This window comes from Podarcis filfolensis (assembly GCF_964270895.1).
Source record: "Podarcis filfolensis genome assembly, chromosome: 3".
NCBI classification, from domain to species: domain Eukaryota; kingdom Metazoa; phylum Chordata; class Lepidosauria; order Squamata; family Lacertidae; genus Podarcis; species Podarcis filfolensis.
The window spans coordinates 63,413,426-63,427,369 of NC_139606.1; the positions used below are offsets into that span (position 1 = coordinate 63,413,426).

A 13,944-nucleotide genomic window follows, 5' to 3' on the forward strand; every position below is an offset into this window, starting at 1 on the left:
TGTTCTTGTGGCTCCCTACTCATATCCACACAGATTAGGTCATGCTAGGTCCAACCTGCGTTTGACATACAGATCCACGCAGTGATCTCTCGATGTTTTAAAATTTTACTGAAAAGCAGCAGCAGGGGGCACCAAACTAGACCCTTTCCACTGCGGATTCTATTCCCAGTCTAAATCCCCTACAAACTGCAGTTAGCCCACAGCCGCTCTGTTCCAATTCAGAGACCCTAATATATGATTTAACATGTAAAAAATTAATATACCAGGATTTCAGCCCATACATCAGCCTAGTTTGGTCCTTACAACTTATGCAGCAGCATCCAGGGCCAGCCTGTTTGTGGAAGATCTGCAGCTAGCAAGATTCTTTGCAAGTCTTTGAATGCAGAATATGCAAAACTATCAGACAACTAAGGCAATTACTAGATCAGGCCATTGGCATCTAACCCCAAAAACCTGCATATGTCTAAGTTTTACTTAAACAGTTTCTGCTTGTTTTCCGTATAAAGAGAAGAGCCATGATCCATGCTACCAAGGATAGGATACCTTCATTTTGTTTTGAGATCTTTCCTGTTCTAGTGCCAGAGCAAAGGATATCTTTAATTTGAGTATTGTTGTTTTTAAAGTTACCTGCATCTTCTTGGCATCTACTGTACATGACTATCTTGAAGCTTCCTAGAGGGAAAGAAAAAAACAAAACAAAAATAATTAGGAAAATGTTAAAAATCTATATGGACCTTGTACAAAGAGAGAGAGAGAGAGAGAGAGAGAGCGCTATTTTAAAATTGTTCCAGAGCTTATCCATCTTCAATGGGGGGGGGGGGGAGCAGACACATTACCTTCTGTTCTGAAGAATATGTTTTTTTTAAAAAGTCCTAGCCAATATAGCTTTTTATGTTACACCTTTGAGGATACGGTCAACAAACTCCAATATCTCTGCCACTGGCCTCCCCAGCAGTGCTAAATAAGGAAATGAAGCTGCTGTACAGTGAGTCCAGGATGGGGGATGAGAGACAAGAAAGACAGAATAAACAAGGGATGGAGGAGGGGAAAGACCTCTGGAGGAGATCAGTTCTTACCTGTGTCAGTGTAGGCGGTGGGGAGAGAGAATTGGGGAAGGCTAAAGCGATGGAGAGATGGAAGGGAAGATGAGGAAGAGGAAGAGAGAGGGAGGGAGGGAACAGGTAGAAAGGAGAGCGCAATGCAATTCTGCAACATTGCAAATCCCACCTATATTTGTCTTTGGCTCCACATACTTTTGGATCTAGATCAGCCCCCCCCCCCCAATTGGTTGAAACTCTGTTTTCCCAGTAGTCAAAATGTCCTCAATGGGAAAAAGGCCCCACACCCCTGTCATAAAAGGAATATCTGTTCAAAAGGATGGGAGAAATCAATAAATTATTTTTGCACCATACTTATTATGTTTCTGAATACATGGCTTCATATAAAGAACAGATGTTGGCTTACAAATAATTTTCAAATTGCAATGTACAAAATACTGGCTTCATTAATAAGCTAATTAATTATCTCACTAGCCAAGCACCAAATAAATAAAAAGGCACAGTTGCTTGGGGGAGGGAACTGACTCTGAAGAAAGCCAGATGGTTACGAGCAAAATAACGATGCTATTACATAAATAAAGGAAATAACATCTTTCCTTCTTACCAAATATCTCTGTCAGCCACAGTGATGAAAATGTCAAAAGCAGCAAGAATCCTGCCAATTCTATAGCTGCCCTGGTAAACAAACTGACCGCAATCTAACAAGAGGGACCCACAAGAGGCAGGTCAAATACAAAAGACAGGGTAGAGAATCGCCTCACGTGCAACAGTGTGCCTCGCTCAGGCAGTTCTCCATTTCAAAGATCTGCAAATGCAGCAGCAGGATGGGTACCCGTCTTCCCTCTTCAGACGTCCCACTTTCTCCATCCCTCTAACCATTTATTCAGTGTACACACTCCCATTTACTCTGCAGCCACTGGTATGGGAAGTGGAGCATGCAAGATGTTAGCCACAATCCACAATCCACCCTGTATCTGTCCTGCATTTGGGTGAGTTCCCCACCACCACCACCACCAAAACCAGCTTCAATCCCCACCTGGTTAAGAGAGCAACCTAGGTGTGTTTAAAATGTTGTAGTAGTAGTAGTAGTAGTAGTAATAATACCCCGCCCATCTGTCTGGGTTTCCCCCTGCTACTCTGGGCAGCTTACAGCATATATAAAAACATAGTAAAACATCAAGCATTGAAACCTTTCCAATACAGGGCTGCCTTCAGATGTCTTCTAAAAGTTGTGTAGTTTTTTTATGTCCTTGACATCTGAAGGAAGGGCGTTCCACAGGGAGGGCACCACTACACAGCCTAAGTTCCAGGAAGGCCTCAGTCAAGCTGATTCATCCACAGCCACCATCGGTACCACTAATAAGCTTTGTTTTATCCATTTTTATCATGACTGGTTAACTCAGGTGGGGTCAAATGCACCCTGACAGTGCTTAAAGAAATTCCTAAAACTTTTATGTCTGCCTTTCACAACCATTAGCACATCTGGGTGTGGGTTTTTTTTGTTTTGTTTTGGTCCCTCTTATGGGACTGAGGTCACTTTGCTTGTCTTGATGGATGGGTTTTACCCATAATTTTATTATCAACTGAATTGCTTTAACGGAAAAAGTGCCGTTTTAGTAGTGGTTCCTATACCTTTGAACAGCCTGCTTATAGAGGTTCATCTGCCTCCATGCAGCAGGTCTCCATAAGTCAAGTGCTGCATGCTGTGCCTATAGCATCCACTAGAAGTTACCTGTGCACACTGTCACAATCTGATAGAGAATCTCTCTGCTTCTGCCAGTTGTGCCTGGCATCAGTGTGTGTGTGGCGGGGGGGGGGGTGTTACCATAGCTCAGTGTCAGGAAAGGTATCCAGTTCAAATAGTCTGACCTGGTATGAGGCATCTAACATTCTGACTAACACACAAGGTTCTCCAAGTGACAGTCAGGCAACCCCAAGCAGTATAACATTTGGACTTCAAACTGCAAACCTGTAATAAGAGGAGGGTCTGGTATTCTACTCTTTTCATCAAGCATTATTAAGAAACAAAGTGAAAACTTTCTTTGGATCTCCCAGTGATGGAGTAGTATTTATTTTACCAGATCATATACATTTTATTTCAGATGTTCAATATTTGCTAATAAAGCGGGGTAGAGAGAGGTTATAAGTCTCTTGTGGTTGTGGCTTTGTAGCTGGCAGTCTACACTGTTTCCCAAGTTTTTCCATGTAGGAATGTAATTTCCAGGACTTTTCACTGGCTCTTCATGAAAGATTGAATGGTTGTGTGTCACACACACACACACACACACATGGATAGTTATACCAGCTCATTAGCTCATATAGAATCATTTTCCACATGCAGAATGAACTCAACCAGGAGAAACTTTTTAAATGTAGAAAAGGGTACATTCTACCTCCAAAACTTACTGAGTTTTATTCCATTACTTGAATATTTTTAAGTTCTTCCATGCTAGAAAAACCAAAACAACACAATTCATTAAGCTTAGAGAAAGTGATTTCCCCAAAGTTGCAAAGCATGTTCCAAGACCAAGTGGGGATTTGAACTTCAGCATCCCAAAATGCCTGGCTATCATACTAGCAACTGCACTACACTGGCTCTATCACAGGCTTGTCCGTAAATAATTACATACAGGCAGCAACCATTTTGGGCGCGTCCAATATGTGAGCAACCACACGCATCACGCTGAACCTGGAAGTGACCCAAAAATGTCACCAAAAAGGGGTGGAACGGGGTGGCCTTACACAGGCCTTGCTGATGTATGCAAAAGCCTGGAACGTAGCAAATCGGTCACTATCTGTACATGTTTGCTCATCTGTGTTATATATGCTGCTCCATCTAACTAGATGCTGGTTTTCTGAAGCAAATCATATATTAAGAACTACGCTAGATATATTTGATTTGGGACTCTTTTACTTGTTATTTGTCGACAAAGGCACATCTGCCAAAATGCGCACATGGGAAAGGGCAACCTGATGCAATTACACCCATGCTGCATGGCTATGTGACATGTTCACATGAAATGTGTGAAGCAGCCCTTGTGCCTTGCTGCTGAGCCAAGCTCTGCCACTCAGAAACATTTAAGAGAAATCAGCATGCATACGTCTATTCTCTTCTCCCTTCCACATTTTAGGGCGCCCTGAGATGGTGAATCACTACAAGCCAATGTTCTTGCTTGTTTCCTCAAAAGACACACAATAGTTGCAAAAATAGTTCATGCAAATGAAGCTCCTACAGCGTCAGCAGCCAGATGAGCGTGGGTGATCAGAGAAGACTCTGCAGTTGCAAAGAGCAAACTGTTTAAGGAGAGCGGTTGTCTTTTTTTGCCGGGTAGTGGGGGGGGGAGAGAGAGTTTGCCCTTGCTGTTCACTGTTATATTAAGCTTTGTTCTTCCTACCCCAAAAACCACCCATTTGCAATGCAATGATAAATGACACCTGACAAGATCTGATCCTCCTTTCCTACTAACACAGGAAGCAGTGCTTTGCTGAGAACTGAAGGTACACTGGAGGTGTCATTAAAAAATAAAGGCAAGCATAAAATCTAAATATAACCAGGACTACCCACTGGGTATGACTGTATTCATATTTTTAGCAAGTCTAACACTTGATGTTTTAGGTGGTGTTTTTTTTTAACCTCACCTAAATGCAAAGCAGCATCCTGGTTTTCAATATACTTGTCTGCTTGCTCAGTTACATTCTTATATATGGCAGTTTCTCTGTGGTGCTGCTAAGTACAGTGACACTGGTGTATCTAACAAGCATTGTTGAGATCTATGCTAACTAAAGCTCCTGCAATTGTCACTTTTCACTCTCTCTTTTTTGCAGGAGAAAAAGATAAACATCCACGTTACTTCTAGATATCTCTAAAGAACCAGGGAACAGCTACTTATTACAAAATTCAGATAAGAAAGCTAACTGACCTAAGGAACAAAGGCTAACAAACATAAACATCTAGTGCCTTTTCAAAAATGAACACCTAACAAGTCCAACTGCAAATCATAAAGGTATTATATACTAGACGACAGCAGGCTACAAACCAAGAGAAGTATCGAGAAAATTCTACCTGAGCGGGCTGAAGGAGTCTGATGTATTTCCATCTCTGAAGCTAATGTGGTCTAGGCCCTGGGTAGTAAAAGGGTGAGAGACCTCTTGGGGACACCCTCTCATCACCCCACCCTGGCCTCCTCATAGAGAAGATCGAGTTGCAAATGCATCAGTCAAATAAGGAACAAATGTTAAGTTCAGGTGGTTCAAGGCATGCCCCCACGCGACTGAGGGAGAGGAAGGAAGAATGTCACCAACCCATATGACTAGGTCTTTCCACTTCCACCTATGGCCTATAATTAGAACAGAGGTAGTCAACTTAGTTCAGTGAAGGGCCAGACTGCAGCGGAAGGAACTGTGAAGAGAGGCACAGATTTGTCATACTGCACATGTAGTAAGGTCACAGAAATTCAGATAAAGATTTATTCTGAATGTGGGCACACTCATCTCCAAAGAAACTGGATTTAGTTTCCTTCTGCTGGCTCCAGTCATCCAGAAGCGATGTACTGTATATGTCTCAAGAGAAGACCCTCTGGAAAATCCAGAGTGGTTCACAAATCTGAATCCCTTCCTCCCATGGCAGCAGGCAACTTTTTCCCAGTACCAAACATGTGGTTCCCCTTTTTCCCTGGATGTAACATTTTTAGCACATGGTCTGTTTTCTGGGAGTGGAAGCAGCTTATTGACAGGTTTCCAATTGCCCTCAGTCATTTACTTCTCCCACATCTACCAGCACCGTCTTCTTGGACTGTCCTCTTCCTGCATCCTCTCCCTCCTCTCCCAGACCACATGATGCTACTTTCTACCTGCTGCTTCCTGTACCTGGCAAGCCTCATTGTCTCTCCTGTCCTCAAATCCGTAACATGTAGAGCCAAACACTAATCCATTCATGGCATTGTTACCATCCTCCGGCTCTCTCTGTTCCTCTGACAGGTCAGGCAATGTTTAGAGAGGGTATCCAGACTGTCAGATAAGGGCCGCAACTACTTGCTCTGTAATAAGGTCTTATTGCTGAGGACTTGTTCAGATGGAACCCTGTACATGGCTGAAGACTATGTGAGATCTAGCTTTGCTCTGAGCAATGAGGGTGTCGTGGTGGTCATGAGAGAGAGCCTCTGTTGTGTGAGTAAGTGCTGATCCCAGCCCATGCCAATCAAAAGTAGCATTGTGTGTAAATGGTTCCCAGCCCCCAAGCACAATTTTGACCATAATTTCTCCATTTCCTTAGAATTCCCAAGTTTTTAGCAAAAGCAGGAGCACTAGTAGGGCAGAGCTGCCCCATGACTTGGCTTTCATCTTGTGGCACGACACTCCATTATGCCTCCAGAATTTCCTCCACTTGAGCTTAACTTGGCACATATCTTTCCGCAACCCTCCCCGTGACCCTAGTTACTTTGGGACTACTTAGGACTCTGCTATGGATCAATACCTCACCAGTGTTTTTGTAAAGGAATAATCTTTATATTTTAAAGCCATATTTTGGTGGGTTCATGAGGAACCCAGAGACCATCAGTGGTTGAAAAGGAGGAGTCACGCTGCAGTTGCACAACTTACCATATCAGGTAAACAATCATTTTACCAACATTTTGACAGGTGGAAAGATTATTTTAACAAGCTCCCTCTCTCTCGCCTTCATCTGCCCTAGCTGCAACAAAACATGTCTCTCCTACATTGATCTCTACAGCCACAGCAGGTGCTGCAACTTTCCAACAGTCTGACTTCACCCCAAAAGGCGCATCCTTTTATTGTCTCTTGGGATAGACAGATGCCAACAACTGGAATAATGGTGTGATTCCCGCTAGCTCTCCAAAGTAAGCAACTGATGCTTGTTTCCTTATTGGCCAGTGCCAAGTTCTCCCAAAACAAGCAAGGTCTTAAAAGCCAATGTAATTCAGTCTATGTGTACACAAATGTCTCTAGTCAAGATCAAAAGAAATGTACTGCTCATTGCTAATTCTGCAGTGAATACACGGCCAGAACAGTTGTTCACATTCATGTGTGTGCAGGCACACTAGCAGATCTTGTAACACCTACTAAACTCCTATAAATGCCCACGAGTTTAAAAAGCAGGCAGGATGGGCATGTATATGCAAAAGGAAGATATACACCGCTACTAGATACATATGCATGTATGGCATTGCAGGCAGGCAAGATTATCGTGGTAGCAATTAATTATTTACAGCAGACGAAGCAGTTCCTGTTGAAGTGATGAGCTACGCACAGTGGGCTGAAGTTCTTTAAGTTCCTGATTGGTTAATATAATGCATAATGTATAACACAATGCAATGAAGTAATGTGGTATGTAATTAGAGATGCCATAAAACTCTTGTGTCTTGGCTGGCCATAACTGTTTGCATCCTGCAAGCCAGGCACATAAATATTTTGCCCAGACTAGGACAGATATTTCATGGGATATGGTTTTTTATTCAGGGGTGCTCTAACCCTTTCACTGATGTGTACTCAAAGTATCCTTCCAGTCTTCTTTCGGCATATTTCATGACTAGCTGTCAGGAAGTGCCACAGCAATTTCTGCGACATAAAAGTTTATGTATAATTCCTCCCCTGCTTTCTTTATGCCCCCACCCACCAAAAATGAAAGTTTTATTGATAATGTACCCATTTACAAAGTGAGCAGTTTTCCAGATATCGCCCATGGATTCCAGACACCACCAGAATCAAGGAAGGGTTTGAAAAGAAGCTGTAAGCCATGATACTGGATACACTGGAGCCTGCAGAGATCTGCCCTACCCCCTCATTCGGCCTTCCTCAGAAGGAAAACCAAAAAGAAAAGACCAAATTTGCCAAAGACTGAAGAGTTATTTCCTCTTCCAGCCCTCCTCTCTTCCCATGTTGGGGCAGCAGCACTTACCTGACCACCTGTCACGTACTCACTGGGGAGTACCAGGAAGGAGAGGAGGCAGGAAGGTCAGCATGGTGCGAACACACTGGCAGAGCCAATCCAGGGCTCCTTCTAGTGTGTTTGCACCACCAAGTCCTAGCCCCTCCCACTGTCACTCCCAGTGCACCACGGCATCATGGGTGGCTAAAGGTCAGATAAACGCTGTCAACCACTGTTGCACCTATCTCTTCTCAATACCACAAAATGCCTCTTACGTTTCAACAGAGAAGACAGTGGCAAGATATTCCAGCTAATTATTGGACAATGGCAAAAGGTTCTGAAGACCCATAAATGGAGGAAATTGCATCATCATCATAGTGATTGCTACTGGTTTTTCAGGGATTAAATTATAGCGGTTTGGCACCCATACAAAGCTGCTAGCTAGACGGTGGAGATCAGGTGCCTGTGATCCCATTTTTCCCAGTTTTTTTTCCAGGGCCATCTCTAAAGATGCACATCTTCCTTGTGGTCAAATAGCAAGAATGTCACTCTTCTCCCCAGAACTTGCTTATCTCCTGATGATCCCTCACAATTTCAAGCTCCAGAAGTCACTAAGGTAACTGCTGATCCTTGTTTGCCCAGATAAGACGCCAGCCAACACAGTGGCATCCAGGTCTCTAGCGCCATCATGTGGCAACTCCCCAAAGACCACACTACATTTATTTAAATGTAAGATTTCTTAACCTGCCCTTCACCACAAGGTACCAGGGCAGGTTACAATGAAATATGCAAGTTATAAAAACAAGCAAAATAATTTTAAAACAAGTAAGACAGTAAAAACAAACCAACCATAACTACAGAGATTCAACAAAAGCAGTGGGTCCCACAAAGCAAAATAGAACAAGTGTCAATGGCCAGGCTAAAGTTATGGCGTGGAAGATCCAAACTAGATTGAAGAAAAAGTTCAGTCCTTCAATTGGCATCATTTCCCTAGTTAAAAACCAACACCCTTCCAAAGCCTGCCAACCATCTCCAAAGTATCTGAAAGCACTTTTTTTTGAAGTACAGTAGAGGGTTTAATTTAGCCTCCTAATGAACTGGTGCCCAGACCTGCAAGGCTTCAACCTATAACCTGCCAGACACGGCTATGTTCTCTACCTCCAGACCCACCTAGTGTCCACTCAAAACCCACCCCTGTATTTACCCACCGACCAGGTATTTTTAAAATCCCTGATCCGGCTAATTATCCAAGGCGAGTGCTGGTTGTTGTGTGGCGAGTTCCCGCCCCCCCCCCAAAGTGGAAATAAAGACACATGACACAATTATTTAAGGTTAATGGGCTACATATGGTCACAACTTTATTGGTTACAGGTGATGAGCGGTATTGCCTTAGGCATTGGTCCTAACAGACTATCCGGCTTCAGCCCGTCCGCCTGAAGTCCGGGAAGGGCTTACCACCAGTAGGGGGAGTCCTGCTGATGCACATCAACTAGGAACTCCCCCGGGGTCACCACTCGGGGGGGTGCCTTAGGCCCTCACCTCCATAGGCTTCGGACAGGGCAATGCACCACGGAATCCTTTATCGGACTACCCTTCAATATCCGGGGGAGGTGATGGCGCTTCCTCCCCCCTTCCATCTACATAACAATACCAATACTAATCCCTAACCGCCAATACCAAGGAAGTTGTGACAATTTGTTATAAGGTAGGCAAAAAACCAAGTGGCTGGTGCCAATCTGCCAAGTGGAAAAAATTCCTACCAGGCCCCTTAACGGCGACCAACCGAGGTCCATAGCAAGGTCAAAGACGAAAACCTTAAAAGGCGGGAGGGTGGGAAACCGGAGTAGCTGCAGGCGGCAAAAGAGGGAGATCCCCGGCCACACCTGCACTAACTAGGGCAGGCCCTGCCCCCTGAGCCAGCCGATTGGCTGTCCAGGGGATGACGCGGCCAGGGATTCCCTCAATCACGCGGAGGCTGAGAGCCAGCCACCACGCGCGTGGTGGGGGCATGCAGCCCGCAACACCACCTCCTCTTAAGGCGGAAGTGGCTCTATCGATATATCGTCCAAAACCAGTTTGAAGTCTATATTGTGATATCAGTTTCATAATTTTTGGCCTGGCAATATATTGTGAATTGTGGGGTGTGTGTGTGTTTGTTATGCAAAAAATCATGACACAGGGAAAACCATGAAGCCAGCCAGTGCCTCTACATAACTCCATCCTTATTACAGACATCATGATATATTGGTATATCACAATGTTTAGATGGTGATATATCGCAATGTTGAAAACCAGATATTGTTCAGCCCCAGACCTGAGACAGAGAAAGGACTGTCCCATTCCTTGGATGCCTGCCCTTTATAACAAGAAATGCCCAATGTTGAGTCTGGGATCTTCATCATCCAAAGATTGTGCTCCGTCGCACCTCCCTCCCCAAAAGAGAGGACAGCCCTGCTCTCCACCTAGGTAGCATTTAAATGTTTATGTGTTTGACTGACACATTGGATAAGAAGCTTTATCCGTAATGCACAGAAATATATGTGGATGATTTCACCCAGGAAAGCAGTTCAAACATGGGAAGCACGGTGCCACAGGCACTGTTTGTCCCGGAGAATGACGTACATCTCCATTGTTTGAGGAAAGGGCAGGGCCAATCAGGTGCCTTGTATTATTAAAATTGTGTTCCCTCATTTGCTCATTACGTAGGCTATTCTCTGCCTACGTATTTCACCAGGCTAAACAGATGCACTTACATTGCAAAGGCACACTGACCTTGAAAAAGGCTCCCCAGTCACAAAAACAAAACAAAATAAAAAGGGGTATAGAAAAGAACCATATCAAACCAAGTCAGTTTAACTGGGATTCTCTGGCTAAAATAGAAGAAATATGAGATACGTGCCTGACAGAAGCAATAATTATAATGCATTATTAACAAAGCTCTGGTTTCATCATTAACAGTGCTCATGTTTCCACAAAAGATCACACTTTAACCATGCCCAAACCTGCACTGAAGGCAGTCCTCACTGAACATCCAAATTATATATATTTCAAGAGCTGGAAGCACCAAGCTGATGACTAGCAGGACAAAGGTTCTCAGTAAAACAGCCATTATTTATTTATTTGGGAAGCTTTCTGCACTCCACATCCAGTTTTTGTTTTTGTAGCAAATATTTATTCAAACTACCCTATGAGCATGGTTAAAATAATACATATATTATATATTTAAATTTTGTTTTCTATCCCACCTTTCCTCCGAGGAGTTGAGGGTGGCATACATGGTTTCCCTCCCCTCCCCATTTTATCCTCACAACAACCCTGTGAGGGAGGTCAGGGCTAAGAGACAGTGGCTGGCCCAAGGGCACCCAGTGAGATTCATAGCAGAGCGGGGATAAGAACCCTGGTCTCCCAGGCCCTAGTCTGACACTCTAACCACTACACCACCACTGGATCTTAAATGAATAAAATAATAAATACATGGTAGCACTTAACAGTACACACACTGAACTTAATGAAAATGACTAAGTTAGGCACCTTAATTCCCGCAGTTCTACTCTGAGTACAACATAGTTGAATACCACTCAGATCTGTAAGCTCCTTGGAGCAGAAACCTATATTCTCTCTGGATGGATGGATGAATGTAGTGTCACACATACCAAAGATGCTGAATAAAGAACCTCCCCATTTAAACAAAAAACACAAATATTTAAGCTCTTCTTCTGCCCTCTGAAGAACCTATTTGCTCTCCCACATTCAACGTTTGTCGTCGCATACTCCTTTGCCCATTCCTGCATGCAATCTGTTAGCCCTTTGCCTGTCGAACATGTGAAATAAGTGGTGAATGGGAGCAGCAGTGGTATTCTATAACCCTACTTGTGGCGCATGTCAGAAACTTCAGTTAAGATGATCAACTCCAGCATGGGAAATTTATAATCCCATTTAGAGATGAAAAACTAAGGTGGAGTGTCACCTGCTTCGGACTTTACAAAAGCTTGCCATTCAGCAGAGAATTGAATGCAGCCCCGAACTTTCTTTATATATGCAACAACAGCAGCAAGAATACTTATTGCAAAGTATTGGAAGACACAAGAGCTACCCACCCTGGAAGAGTGGCAGATGAAGGTGACGGATTATATGGAATTGGCGGAAATGACTGGCAGAATCCGAGACCTGGGAGAAGAGTTGGTGGAAGAAGACTGGAAGAAATTTAAAGACTATCTTCAGAAATATTGTAAAATTAATGAATGTTAAAATGATGTTGGATTGAAAATAAGTGGCATTAGCAACAAAGTTAATAAGAATATGCAAAAATGAATTGATAATGGATGAAAATATAGAGTTATAATATGTTAAGATACAGAGTTAAGATAAATGAAAGAGGGTAAGGATTTGCTGATTTGATTATTTAAATGGGAATATAAAAAGGGGAGGTGTGAGGAGGCCAAGGAAATAAGCTAATGAGTTCAAAGTTACAAAAAACGGATTTGTTTTTAATTCTTTTTTTAGCTATTTGTCTTTTGTCTTTTGTATTTTTATTCATCTTTTTTCTTTTTCATGTATTTCTCTATGTTCTTTTTTTTTGTATCTTTTTCTTATTATATGACCTTTTTTCATTTTGTAAACTTATGTTTTTGTGAAACTTCAATAAAAATCTTTAAAAAAAGAGAGAATTGAATGCAGCCCCTTCACGTTTGATTTCTACACGCTCTTTAGCAGATCGCCCTGATTCAAATTGCACATTGATGAGGTCTCATTAATTTGGCTCTTTGTGAGCGACGAAAGGATGCCTAAAGACTTAAAGACCATCTCAGACCACAGTCTAAATCAGTGGCGTAGCGTGGGTTGTCAGCACCCGGGGCAAGGCAAGTAATTTGCGCCCCCCTAACCTGTGGATTTGCGCCCCCTAACCCGTGGATTTGCGCCCCCTAACCCATGGATTTGCCCTAACCCCAGATGTTGCGCCCGGTGCGGCCGGCACCCCCTGCACCCCCCACGCTACGCCACTGGTCTAAATACAACACAAGGTGCAGCTGGCTCTCTGCAGAGCTGTTAGCAGAGCTGTTAGCAGACTTCTCCAAGCCACAGGCGAGAGCAATTTTTCATGCGTGTCTAGATGGGTGGGTGGAAATCATGACCTTAACCGCGCATGAATTGCTCTGGTCACACAACGTGACCAGAGGTAAATTCTCAACATCCGTCTAGCTGTAGCCTGCCTCAAATTTGCATGTGATCAGGACTCATGCACATGAGTAGCACTACTGACATCACATCACAGTGGAAAGGGGCGGGGCTACTTCCTAGCACTGAGTTCATTTTATGCAATCCTCTGTTGGGTCTGGCAGGTGAGTGACTCAAACTATAACCCTCTTACTCAAATATCCCTCCAACTCATTCCATAGTTTCTTGTGGACAAGAAACTGTGCCCTCCCTCATCTGCCAACTGGCCTGGTTTGGGCATGAGGTGGGGACAAGGTTGGAAGGCAGGATAAATGTAAAAGGAAACAAGAGCTGAATTCAGAGAGTCTGAGAAACGCTATCTAGACAAGCACCTTATATCTTTTGGCTAAACAAGGACAAAGCTTTCTATTCCTTGATTTAAATATTGCTATTAGCTTTCTACAAATAATTTGCTATGGCCTATCTAAAATGTAACATAATATACATGCTGTTGCATCCGTACATATGTCAGTGGAAACAGAAGGAACATCTGAAACCAGCAACAAAACAAAAAAAAGCCACTAAAACTTTCCATTTTGCAACCATATTATCAGCTATAGCAGAAGACGGACCCTTTATGTAATGATTGTGCTTTCTCTCTTTTTGGAATGATGGAGGGGTGTGTGCGTGTGTGTGTGAAATTAGAATTCATCCATAGCTAACTCAATTGGCAGAATAAACAGATTATGTTGCAATCCATGCACAAGTGACTTATGCTCGACTGCTTTTGGGACCGCCACGGAAAATGCTTCGGAAAGTACAACAGGTGCAAAATGTGACTGCCCACCT

At 43.3% G+C, this 13,944-nt stretch overlaps 1 protein-coding gene across 6 annotated transcripts in view; it reads right to left on the reverse strand.

Moving 5' to 3' along the window:
• The window catches only part of HIVEP2 (HIVEP zinc finger 2), a 137,662-nt gene that overhangs the window by 20,603 nt on the left and 103,115 nt on the right, over positions 1–13,944 (reverse strand). For all 6 annotated transcript variants that reach the window (XM_083607543.1, XM_083607547.1, XM_083607544.1 and 3 more), the window contains one exon: positions 628–672. The gene's annotated coding sequence lies outside the window, so the exon portion shown is untranslated. The remainder of the gene's footprint in view (positions 1–627; positions 673–13,944) is intronic.